The sequence below is a fragment of the Urocitellus parryii genome, chromosome 15 (assembly GCF_045843805.1).
Source record: "Urocitellus parryii isolate mUroPar1 chromosome 15, mUroPar1.hap1, whole genome shotgun sequence".
NCBI lineage: Eukaryota > Metazoa > Chordata > Mammalia > Rodentia > Sciuridae > Urocitellus > Urocitellus parryii.
This window is the reverse complement of record NC_135545.1, coordinates 1,984,407-1,993,755: the sequence shown is the minus strand read 5'-3', so window position 1 is coordinate 1,993,755 and position 9,349 is coordinate 1,984,407.

Genomic DNA, 9,349 nt, shown 5'->3' with positions numbered 1-9,349 from the left:
CACAGAGCGACCTCCCGCCCAGGCCTCCGAAGGAAGGAGCCTGGCTTCCCACATCTCCACTCTGGAAGCCGGGCCCCCGGGACTGAGTCACCAACCTCCCTGGTCTGAGCCACTGAGTTGGTGGCACTGTGTTCTGGTAGCCCCAGGAAACCCAGGCAGTGTGACCCTCAGCTGAGGCAGGTGAGTTGTGCTCTGGAAGACGGGTCACGAGAAGTCACCCAAGGTGACAAAAAGCAGAGAGGACCAGACAGGGAGGATGACAGGGCCTAACACTTGTTATGAGAGCCCCAAAGGAGAGGAGAGTGAACGTGGGACAGAAGACGCAGCACTTGGCCCCCGACTCGGCAGCGTCCTCGCAGGAGTCCCTGCCCCAATGTGCAAAACTCCTCCTAAATGAAAGCACAGTGAATATGGAGACAAGGAATCCTAGAGAAAGAAGGAAAATGAGCAAAACTCAAGGACTCATCCCTCAGGAGCTGGGCTCCCTTCTCCCCAGTACCCATGAGTTCCTACCTTTTTACACCTGCCCTCCGGAGCAAGGGCAAGTCCGAACCTACACCACGGGCCCCTGACTCTTTCAGTGGCAAGTCCGCAGATTCCCATGATCAAACCACCCTCAAAATCTGACATTCCCTCTGTAACCAACAGCCATTTTCACCTCCAGTCTGCACAGGAGGAGAGGGCTTCCCTGAATGTTGGGGTCTGGGGGCGTCGCTGTGAGCTTCCACTTTGGGTTCCTCCACCAACTGGGAAAAGCAGGGAGGAGTACAATGTGCCCTTCCCACACCCTCCAGCCTGTTCGCTTTCCCCACAGTTCAGCTCAGCAGCGGATGAGGCCTGGGCCGTGACCCTTGATTTGTCTGGCACTTCTCAGTATCTCTGAGGTCGGGGGACCGCCCCCAGCCACGGCTCCTCGGCCGCTATGGCTGTATCCCCAAACTGACTGTACATGCCCCACCCGACGGAAAGGGACCCTCCATACCCTCTGAGTCCACTTTGGCTGCTGGTCCCTGACCCATAACCCACCACGACCCCGGGCTGGTTTGGCGGCCTGTGCTCTGCGGATGGAAGGCGCAGGGATTTGTAGGGGACCCTCCACTGGTGCTGCAGGCTTCCTCCTTCTGACCCCTCCCTGTCACCCTGGCCACCTCCCCCCACTCGCCCCTTCCCCATGCCCCGCAGACCTCCAGATCAGAGAGCCCGTTGCCATTCTGTCCCTGCAATCCACCACGGGACTTTGGATTCTCCAGGGAGGTAAGGCTCCCTCCGTCCATCTGTCTGGTCTCCACAGATTGGTACCAGGCTCGAGACCCCGCCTTTGGGCCCACCAGGACTCCGGCGTCCCCCCCACCAGTCCCCGTCTCCTGGTGGACCCTGTCCAACTCGGTGTCAGAAAGAATCCAGGGGACCCTTGGGTCTCAGTGGGATCAGACCCCAGTCACGCCTCCCGACAGGGGAGTCCGCAGTCAGTTCCACGGGACCCCCCCTTTGGGTGGTCTCTTTCGTGATTTTCAGACCCTTTACCCCCAAACTGTCCTGAAACTCCAACACTTCATCGAGCTCAGCACTCAAGTTGGGCCACGGTGTGTCCTAGATCATCTGCACAAAGGGCCCCCACATGGAGCCTTTGATTCAGAAATTCTACAAAAGTTTTAAAAACTTGGTTTTGGCAGATGGTGCGAGGTCCTAGGCCTCACTGTATTCCTTAGGGACTCACAGTTTTCTTTCTCATTTACAGTCCCAGAAATAGCAGATGAACCCCCTCCTTACAGATCCTGGGGGGTTCATCTGCCCCCCAAATTCCCCGCCCCCAGCCCCACTGCTCCCACAGCTGACCTCCCATCCCCCCATCAGATCCACCTCCCGCACACAAGTTTACCCTCTTCCCTGCCATCCCCTACCCAAGGAAACACAGGTTCCCTCTCTGGGAGGTGGCAGGGCTGAAGGTATGGTCCCGGTCCATGTTCCCTTCTCCATGACAGACCTGTCCCCTATAGAGAACACACTGGAAAGAGTCTGCCCGTCTGACTCAGGCCTGCCCTGACTTGGGCAGGTGAATACTGTATGTTGACATCCACCCTGACCCATGGTGACCGTGCCTGCATTTGGCAGGCCGCCAGAGATCATGCCGACCTCCTAAGTGGCCCAAACCCCTGGTATCCGTCCAGCAGCCGGTGATGCTATCCCAGCATCCCAGCAGTTGGACCCGATTGGACTTATCAGCCTCCAAGACGGGGTGGCGGGGTCAGGGGTGGTGTCATTAGACCTTGAAGGAATGACAGAAAATTCTCACCCAAGTTAATTGGAAAGAGAGAAAGGAAATCCTCCAGGGACCTGATAAAAGTCTCACTTTATTTTTGGCCCCACTTAACTCAGGTTGTCACCAAATATACAAATTTGGAGGTGAACAGTCCTTGGGCAGTCTCTTTCTCCATTTGACTTTATCAGTGGGTCTGCCCCTGGCTTCTACAAGAGACTCAGAGAGTTAGAAAAGGGCCTTGAGTCTCCTCAGCAGTGACTTTTAGATACAGCTCTAAGTTTTTAACAATTGGGAAGATGAGGCCAAAAGGAGAGAAACATTTTTTTGGGGTTTGGTTTGGGATTAACTCTCAGGGGCGCCCACAACCAGGAGCCACGTCCAGCCCTATTTTGCATTCCATTTAGGCACAGGGTCTCACCTGTGCTTGGCGCCTGGCTGTTTCTAAGACTGGCTTTGAACTCATGAACTCAGGGTCCTGCTGCCTCAGCCTCCAGAGCCACTGGAATGATGGGCAGGTACCACCACATCAGCTCCTGGCCTCCGCTATCCAGAGCCCAAGGAAAGCCCCGAGGGCTGGGGATTCCACCAGACCCTTAATGTCTCCATGGCTCAGGGCCCCCAGTATACCTCCCAGACCCTGCTTCTCATGTGGACCAAATGGACACTCACCCTAAGCCCCCTCCAGACCCTGTACCAACAGTGGACAATGGGGACACTGGAAGGTGGAATGTCCCCTTTGTGGAGTTCCTGCAAAAAGGGGGCAGGGCTCCACTGCCCCTGCCACCTCAGATGACAGGTCCCAGGAGCCCCAGGACACAGTCTCCCATGTGGTCAGCATTGAGCAAGGCCTTCACTCTTAAATAAGTGGCATGGATATGCTTTCAAACCAAATACCCCAGTTATGGGAGTTCCAGGGCCCTCGCACATGCACTGCAGACCCCCCACCCCCACCCGGCTGGCTCATTGAACCCTCTCCTCTCCCACACCTTCACAGCTGCCCAGATCTCCTTCACAAGTTAAAAGCCTCCATCATCATCCCCCTTTAAAGTCCACTGCCATCTTTCTGGTTCATTCTGGCCTGGACATGGTCCCCGTGCCTGCTAAGCCTCCCAACTGTCCTTTACTTGCTGGGATTGACCCCACGGTCTGGGATAGTTCTCCACCTAAATTCCCTGGTTCATATCCAACTGAGACACCCCACCCATTATGTAACCCCCCCCCAGCAGTATCCTTTAACCCTCTTAACCCCCAAAGGTTTGAAGCCCATCATCTCCTGTTCACTGCAGGCCAAACTCCTCATAGCAAGTCACTCACCTCATGACACCCCCATTCTCAGAAGTAAGGAAATCCAATGGCCAATTCCAGCCAGAACAGAACCTCAAAAAAATCCATGAGACCACTGTTCCCACACGCCATGCAGTACCCAACCCCTACGCCCTTTTATCTCATCTCCCAGCCTCCGTCACACATTTCTCCATTTTAGACCTGAAAGTTGCCTTCTCTATTTTTCCCCTGTGTCCTGCCTCATGCCCACTCCTCACCTTTACCTGGACAGTCCCAGACACTAACTACGTGCAGCAACTTACCTGGACCTATCCCCGCAGGGCTGCTGAGATAGGCCCCACTTCCTTGGCCAGGCTCTCCAAGGAGACCTGGCCACCCTAAATTCATCCCCTAGCCACCTCTTTCAGTCAGGTAGATGACCTCCTGCTCCACAGCCCTTCACTAGAGTATTCCACACCTCACACCAGCATCCTAACTCCCGGCCTCCTGGGGGTACCGGGTTTCTCCACCTAAGGCCCAGCTCTGCTCCCCCAGGGAACAAGACTTAGGTGTCCTATTCACCCCCACCTCCCTTACCATGCCCCTAGAGAGACATTCTCCTACTGACCACCAAAAGGGACACGCTGTCCCTCTTGGGCCTCTTTAACTATTTTTGCATCTGGGTTCCCAAATTCTCCCTCCTAGCCCAATCCCTCTATGAAGCTGGGAAAGGGGAACTTTCAGATCCTTTCCGCGTCCGGGTTCCTTCTTCTTCCTCTACCACTTCTACTCTCCAGGATTCTCTTCTCAGCCCTCAACTCTACATTCACCAAACCCCAACAAGCCTTCTTTCCCGGCACCGTCACCCCACTGGGAACACAGACACCCCCGGGAGTTGAGACTCCACACCAACAACTACACTTACTTTACCCAGGCCGCCCCAGAGCCCCAAGGGTTTAGCCACAGCACTCTCCAGATCCGGAGGCAACAGAATTTGCATATCAACCCAGGGCTCTCCTCACTCCACACCCCTCCCGGATATCCCTTCCCCCCACCAATTATAGTCCAATTGTGGCCCGCCAAACTCCTGGATCCCCTAGGGACCTTCCAGCAAGGCTCCTCCCTAAACCCTGTCCCTCTTCTCCCAACAACAACAACAACCAAAACCCTCTGCTCCCGTGATTTCTCACTCTTCTCCCTTCCCACATCATGGATCAGCATGTACCCCATTCCCCAGGCTGGTTCACAGGCGGGAGCTCCCAGAAACAGTGCCCTTCCCTTGAAGGTTAGGCTGTAACTCCGGGACAAGGTACCGCAGATCCTCCTTTCTTCCTCACCCAGATATCAGAGTTCTCTCCCTGAGCCCCAGGACCACAGCCAAGCAAGCCCAGTTGGTGGCCCTCATCAGAGCTTTACCAGGAGCCAGGGATAGAGCAGTCAAGATTCTTGACTGATTCCAAACGCACACAATATCATTCGTTCCCAGTCTTCATGTGGAGAGAAAGGGGCTTCCCAACTCAGGAAGCCCAATTCTTAACACCTGTGACGTAAAACATTTGCTAGAAGCAGCACTTTTACCCCACAAGGTAGCGACCTTACACTGGAAAGGGCGTCAGTATGAATTAATTTCCTCGGGGAACCAGGAAGCGGACAGGCTTGCTAAGAAAATTGCTGTCTGGCCACCACCCCCAGACAGTTTTATATTCCACACCTACAAAACGCCAGCTTCCCCCTGATGAGACCAAGGCCCCTGGTCTTATCTCCATCAGTCATTCCAGCCGTAGGCGCACTCTCTCCAAATACTCCTCAAGAATCCATGAAACCCGCCCCTTCAGATTTATAGCACCTCCAGCAAATTTCTCCATCGTGCACAACCTGTCTGGAGGCTAACCCCCATTCTAATGTGAGGCCACCCCCACTTCCCACACCCCTAGCTAGAGGGGTCCTTCCAGCCGTGGACTGGCAACTTGACTCTACACATCTGCCACACGGCGGCGGCGGCGGCGGCGGCGGCGGCGGCGAGGGACACTTGCAGTCATTACTTGGAGGCCTACATGGATCACGCCCAGCATCAACCACAAGCAGTTCACTCAGTTCTCACTAGTTGAGCACAGCAAGCGCGTCACACCACCCCAGGGTAACCACGCGCCCAAAGTACCTCCGGTGGCACCCGACTTCTCTGAGCCAAAGAGCTGGCCTGGCCGTCCTGTCTCTGTCTGGTGGTTCTCTCTGGCCCTGGGCTAGAGGTCGTCAGAGAGTGGCGGAGTCAGGTTTAAATACCGGTCCCAGCGGGTGCTCCTGGGTCTTGTCCTCAGGTAACAGGCATTCACTAGATGCTTTGACCTTATCCCTGTGTCCTTGACACTCTTTTCTTCTTCCCTAAACTTCCCCTCCCTGATTTCTCACTAATCCCAGTTTCTCTGAGTCACCTCCTAAAAGCCCCCAGGTCGTGCGGATAGGCAGGATCACAGCCTTCCGACAGGAGTCCCCTGTGTTTCTCCTTCCCTAGGAAAGCAGTAGACTTTCTTTTTCCTGTTTGTCAAAACCATGTCCTCATTATTTGACTGGCATCGGGGACGAGGACCAGGCTTTTGGCAAGGCTTGGGTAATGTTTTATTTCACCCAAGTGTCGCTCTGTCTGTTTCTAGGTGATGGTCCTTATCAATGATGTCCAGACATGGCCAAGTTGTGCCTGTGGTCATGTTCCTTACATGCCACCCGTAAGAAGGACCAAGCATCTTCTAGCCGCTGTAGACACCTTTACTGGATGGGTTGAAGCCCCTTTCTAACAATAGGAGGCCTTCGACGCTCGCAGCCTTATTTTCCCGGGAAATAATCCCACACTTTGGTTTCATTGCCTTCCTCCAGTCCACAATGGCCTCAAGTTCACTTCCTCTATTACTCAAGAATTGGCTAAAATTCTAACTATAAAATAGAAGCTCCCACATGGCCAGCCATCCACAATCTTCAGGATTGAAGGCCACCTTCCCCACGTCATCCAGAGACCTTCACTTAGATTGAATTAGGCTCCTCCCTTTGGCCCTCCTCTGGATCTCAGCACTACCCCCAAAGCCCCTTAGGATCAGCCCCTTTGAACTCCTTTATGGGCGACCCCTCCTCCCACACACCTTTCAACCTCCATCACCTAGTGCTCCTCCCGACATCCCTCCCGGCTCACCTAAGGGCTGCCCTTGGGAAGTAGGCCCACACCCATCTTCCCCAGCCCCCCACCCCTTCTGGGCCCCTCCTCCTATCACCTGTAGGAGGTTTAGTTGACCTCTCTCCATCCCAACTTGTAGCCCCCTTACTAGAAAAGTGGATGTGCCCCTTTGAGGTCATTCTACCCACTCCCACTGCAGCCAAATCAGAAGGCCATCCCTATGGGGTCCCTCTAAGCAATTTAAAATTCATTCCTGCTAATGCCTCTCCATTCCCACCTCCCAGTACCTGCCCTCCGGCCACTCCTGGGGCAGCTGCTGCGCCTCACACCCACAATCCCTGATCTCCCTTTCTGGGCCTCCTTTCACCTTTTCTGACCAGCGCTAATTACATTCTTTGTGTTCACCCTCACCCCCTTCATCTTTCTCCTTCTCAAGCAGGAGACCTCATTTGGGATCCTTGGCTTCAAGGGACATTCATTGACTTAACCCCACCCAAATTTCTTTCTTCTCCGTTTCCTGCATGTTTCTTTAACTTCCCAAACAGCCACGCTGGACCTGCAACCGCAGAGACAAAAAAAAAAAAAAAGCTCATCACCTCCATGAGGATCCTGCAGGCGAAAATGTTAATGCCTGGAACCTGGGAGTCACACCCAGGCCTCGGGACAGGTGAGGAAAGCAGCAGAAATAATCAGGCAGAATGGAGGACGAGGGGTGTCCACTCCCACTAACACATGCCTCGGGCTGGTCTTGGTGGAGAACCTAGGGTTTTAGGACGGGGATGATCTCATGGGGACAGTTTAGATCATGTTTACAGAATGGTCTCACATTCCAACTCCACTATTTACTGGCCCAAGGAAGAATCATCATCTCCAGTCCTGAGAATGGACCTTGGGCCAATTCAGGACACGGGATGGAAAACAGCTCGGACTTAAGAACCTTGAGAATGTCACCCATCTCAGGGTCTGCTTTCTTAAGGAGTGCCCATCTCACAGCAGGTGTATTAGATCCCAGTTTTATTGTCTGGATCCATTAAAATACAACACAGTGCCTCACAAGGTATATGTCACCTTAAAGGTGAAACCTGCCTGTTTCAGTGTTACCAGTCGGACCACCTGGCAGAGTCCAGGACAAGCCCCTACGGTACTCAGAAGGCCAGTAGCCAGAGGGCTCCCTGTGAAATGAACCCCGGCAGGAAACACCTTCAGTAGCATTTATGCGAGGGGTGCTACCACAACTTTAAAAACACAGACTAAGCACTTCACCTGACGGCTGAGGGCTGGCCTTGTTACCCTGGCTGGGATGGTCACCTGGGCATCTACTGCCTCTGCACCCCCTGCCGTGGTGTCCCTGCACCGGCAGGGGCAGACAACCGTTTCCTCCAGCAATTTAGCAGTCCTCAGCTCAAAGCAGCTGGATCTGAGCCACACCCTTTCAGAGTCTGCCATGAAGGGTTATAGAAAAGGACCCCAGGGGCTCGGGATGCAGCTGGGATCCTTGCCACTGTAAGGGGGGTCCGGCAGAACGTCGGAGGGAGAGACCACACACAAGAGACTTACTCCATGCAATTGGCAAAAGGGGATTTATTGGGGATCCATTCCAGCGCGCTGGGACTCTGTGCCCACTCAAGAAGGGAGCGCAGCTCAGAGCCCCGAGCAGAGGTTCAAACAGAGCTTAAGTACACTTTTGGGGGAGGGCGGGAGTCTTTGCATACATCAGAACAAATCATCATGAGGCGCGGGAAAATTGAACAACAACTCTGAGACGTGATTGGCACATTCATTGGCGGGCGAGGGTGATTGGTCATTCGTAAGCGGGTTACACATTCAAACTGATTGGTTTGGGCCCTGTGCGGAACTGCACAGGGCCCTAGGCTAAATGGCCAGTAGGGCGTTGTTTTAACTATCTCAGGAATCTGGGTGTAACAGAGGAACTTAATAATACCTAATCTTTTACATTCAAGCTTTCCAGCTTAGAAACTTTACCCTTTCACCACCACTGAGGCGACTAGGCTCGGGTCACTCTGTGCCCTGCAGTATGGCCAGTCTGCACAACTGACCACATGACTCCTGGCCTAAACCTCCACCCCACACCAGGGGCACAGTGTCCGGGGGAGCCGCTGCACAGAGGAAGCCCTTCCTGCACCAGGGTGAACTGGGCCCCGCTGGAGGGGGTGAGCATTTGCTGAGCCCTTCCCAGCTTATAGCGCTTCTGTAACGGGAAAATACCCACAGAGTTCATAGTACTCATTTGAAGATATCCTTTCAGTAGAAATAACTAAAAGTCAAATAAAGGGGGGGAGTTGTAGCTTGGTGTTAAAACACTTGCCTAGAATGTATGAGGCACTGGGTTGGGTTCTCAGCACCACATAAAAATTAACAAGTAAAATAAAGGCCCATCAAATCCTAAAAAATAAAAAAATAATTTCAAATAGCCAAATAAATAGGTTTGACATCTTCAAAACTACATTTAGCAATTTGCAACCTTCTTTTTTTTTTTTTTTTAAAGAGAGAGTGAGAGAGGAGAGAGAGAGAGAGAATTTTATTTATTTTTTTTTAGTTCTTGGCGGACACAACATCTTTGTTGGTATGTGGTGCTGAGGATCGAACCCCGGTCGCACGCATGCCAGGCGAGCGCGCTACCGCTGAGCCACATCCCCAGCCCCATT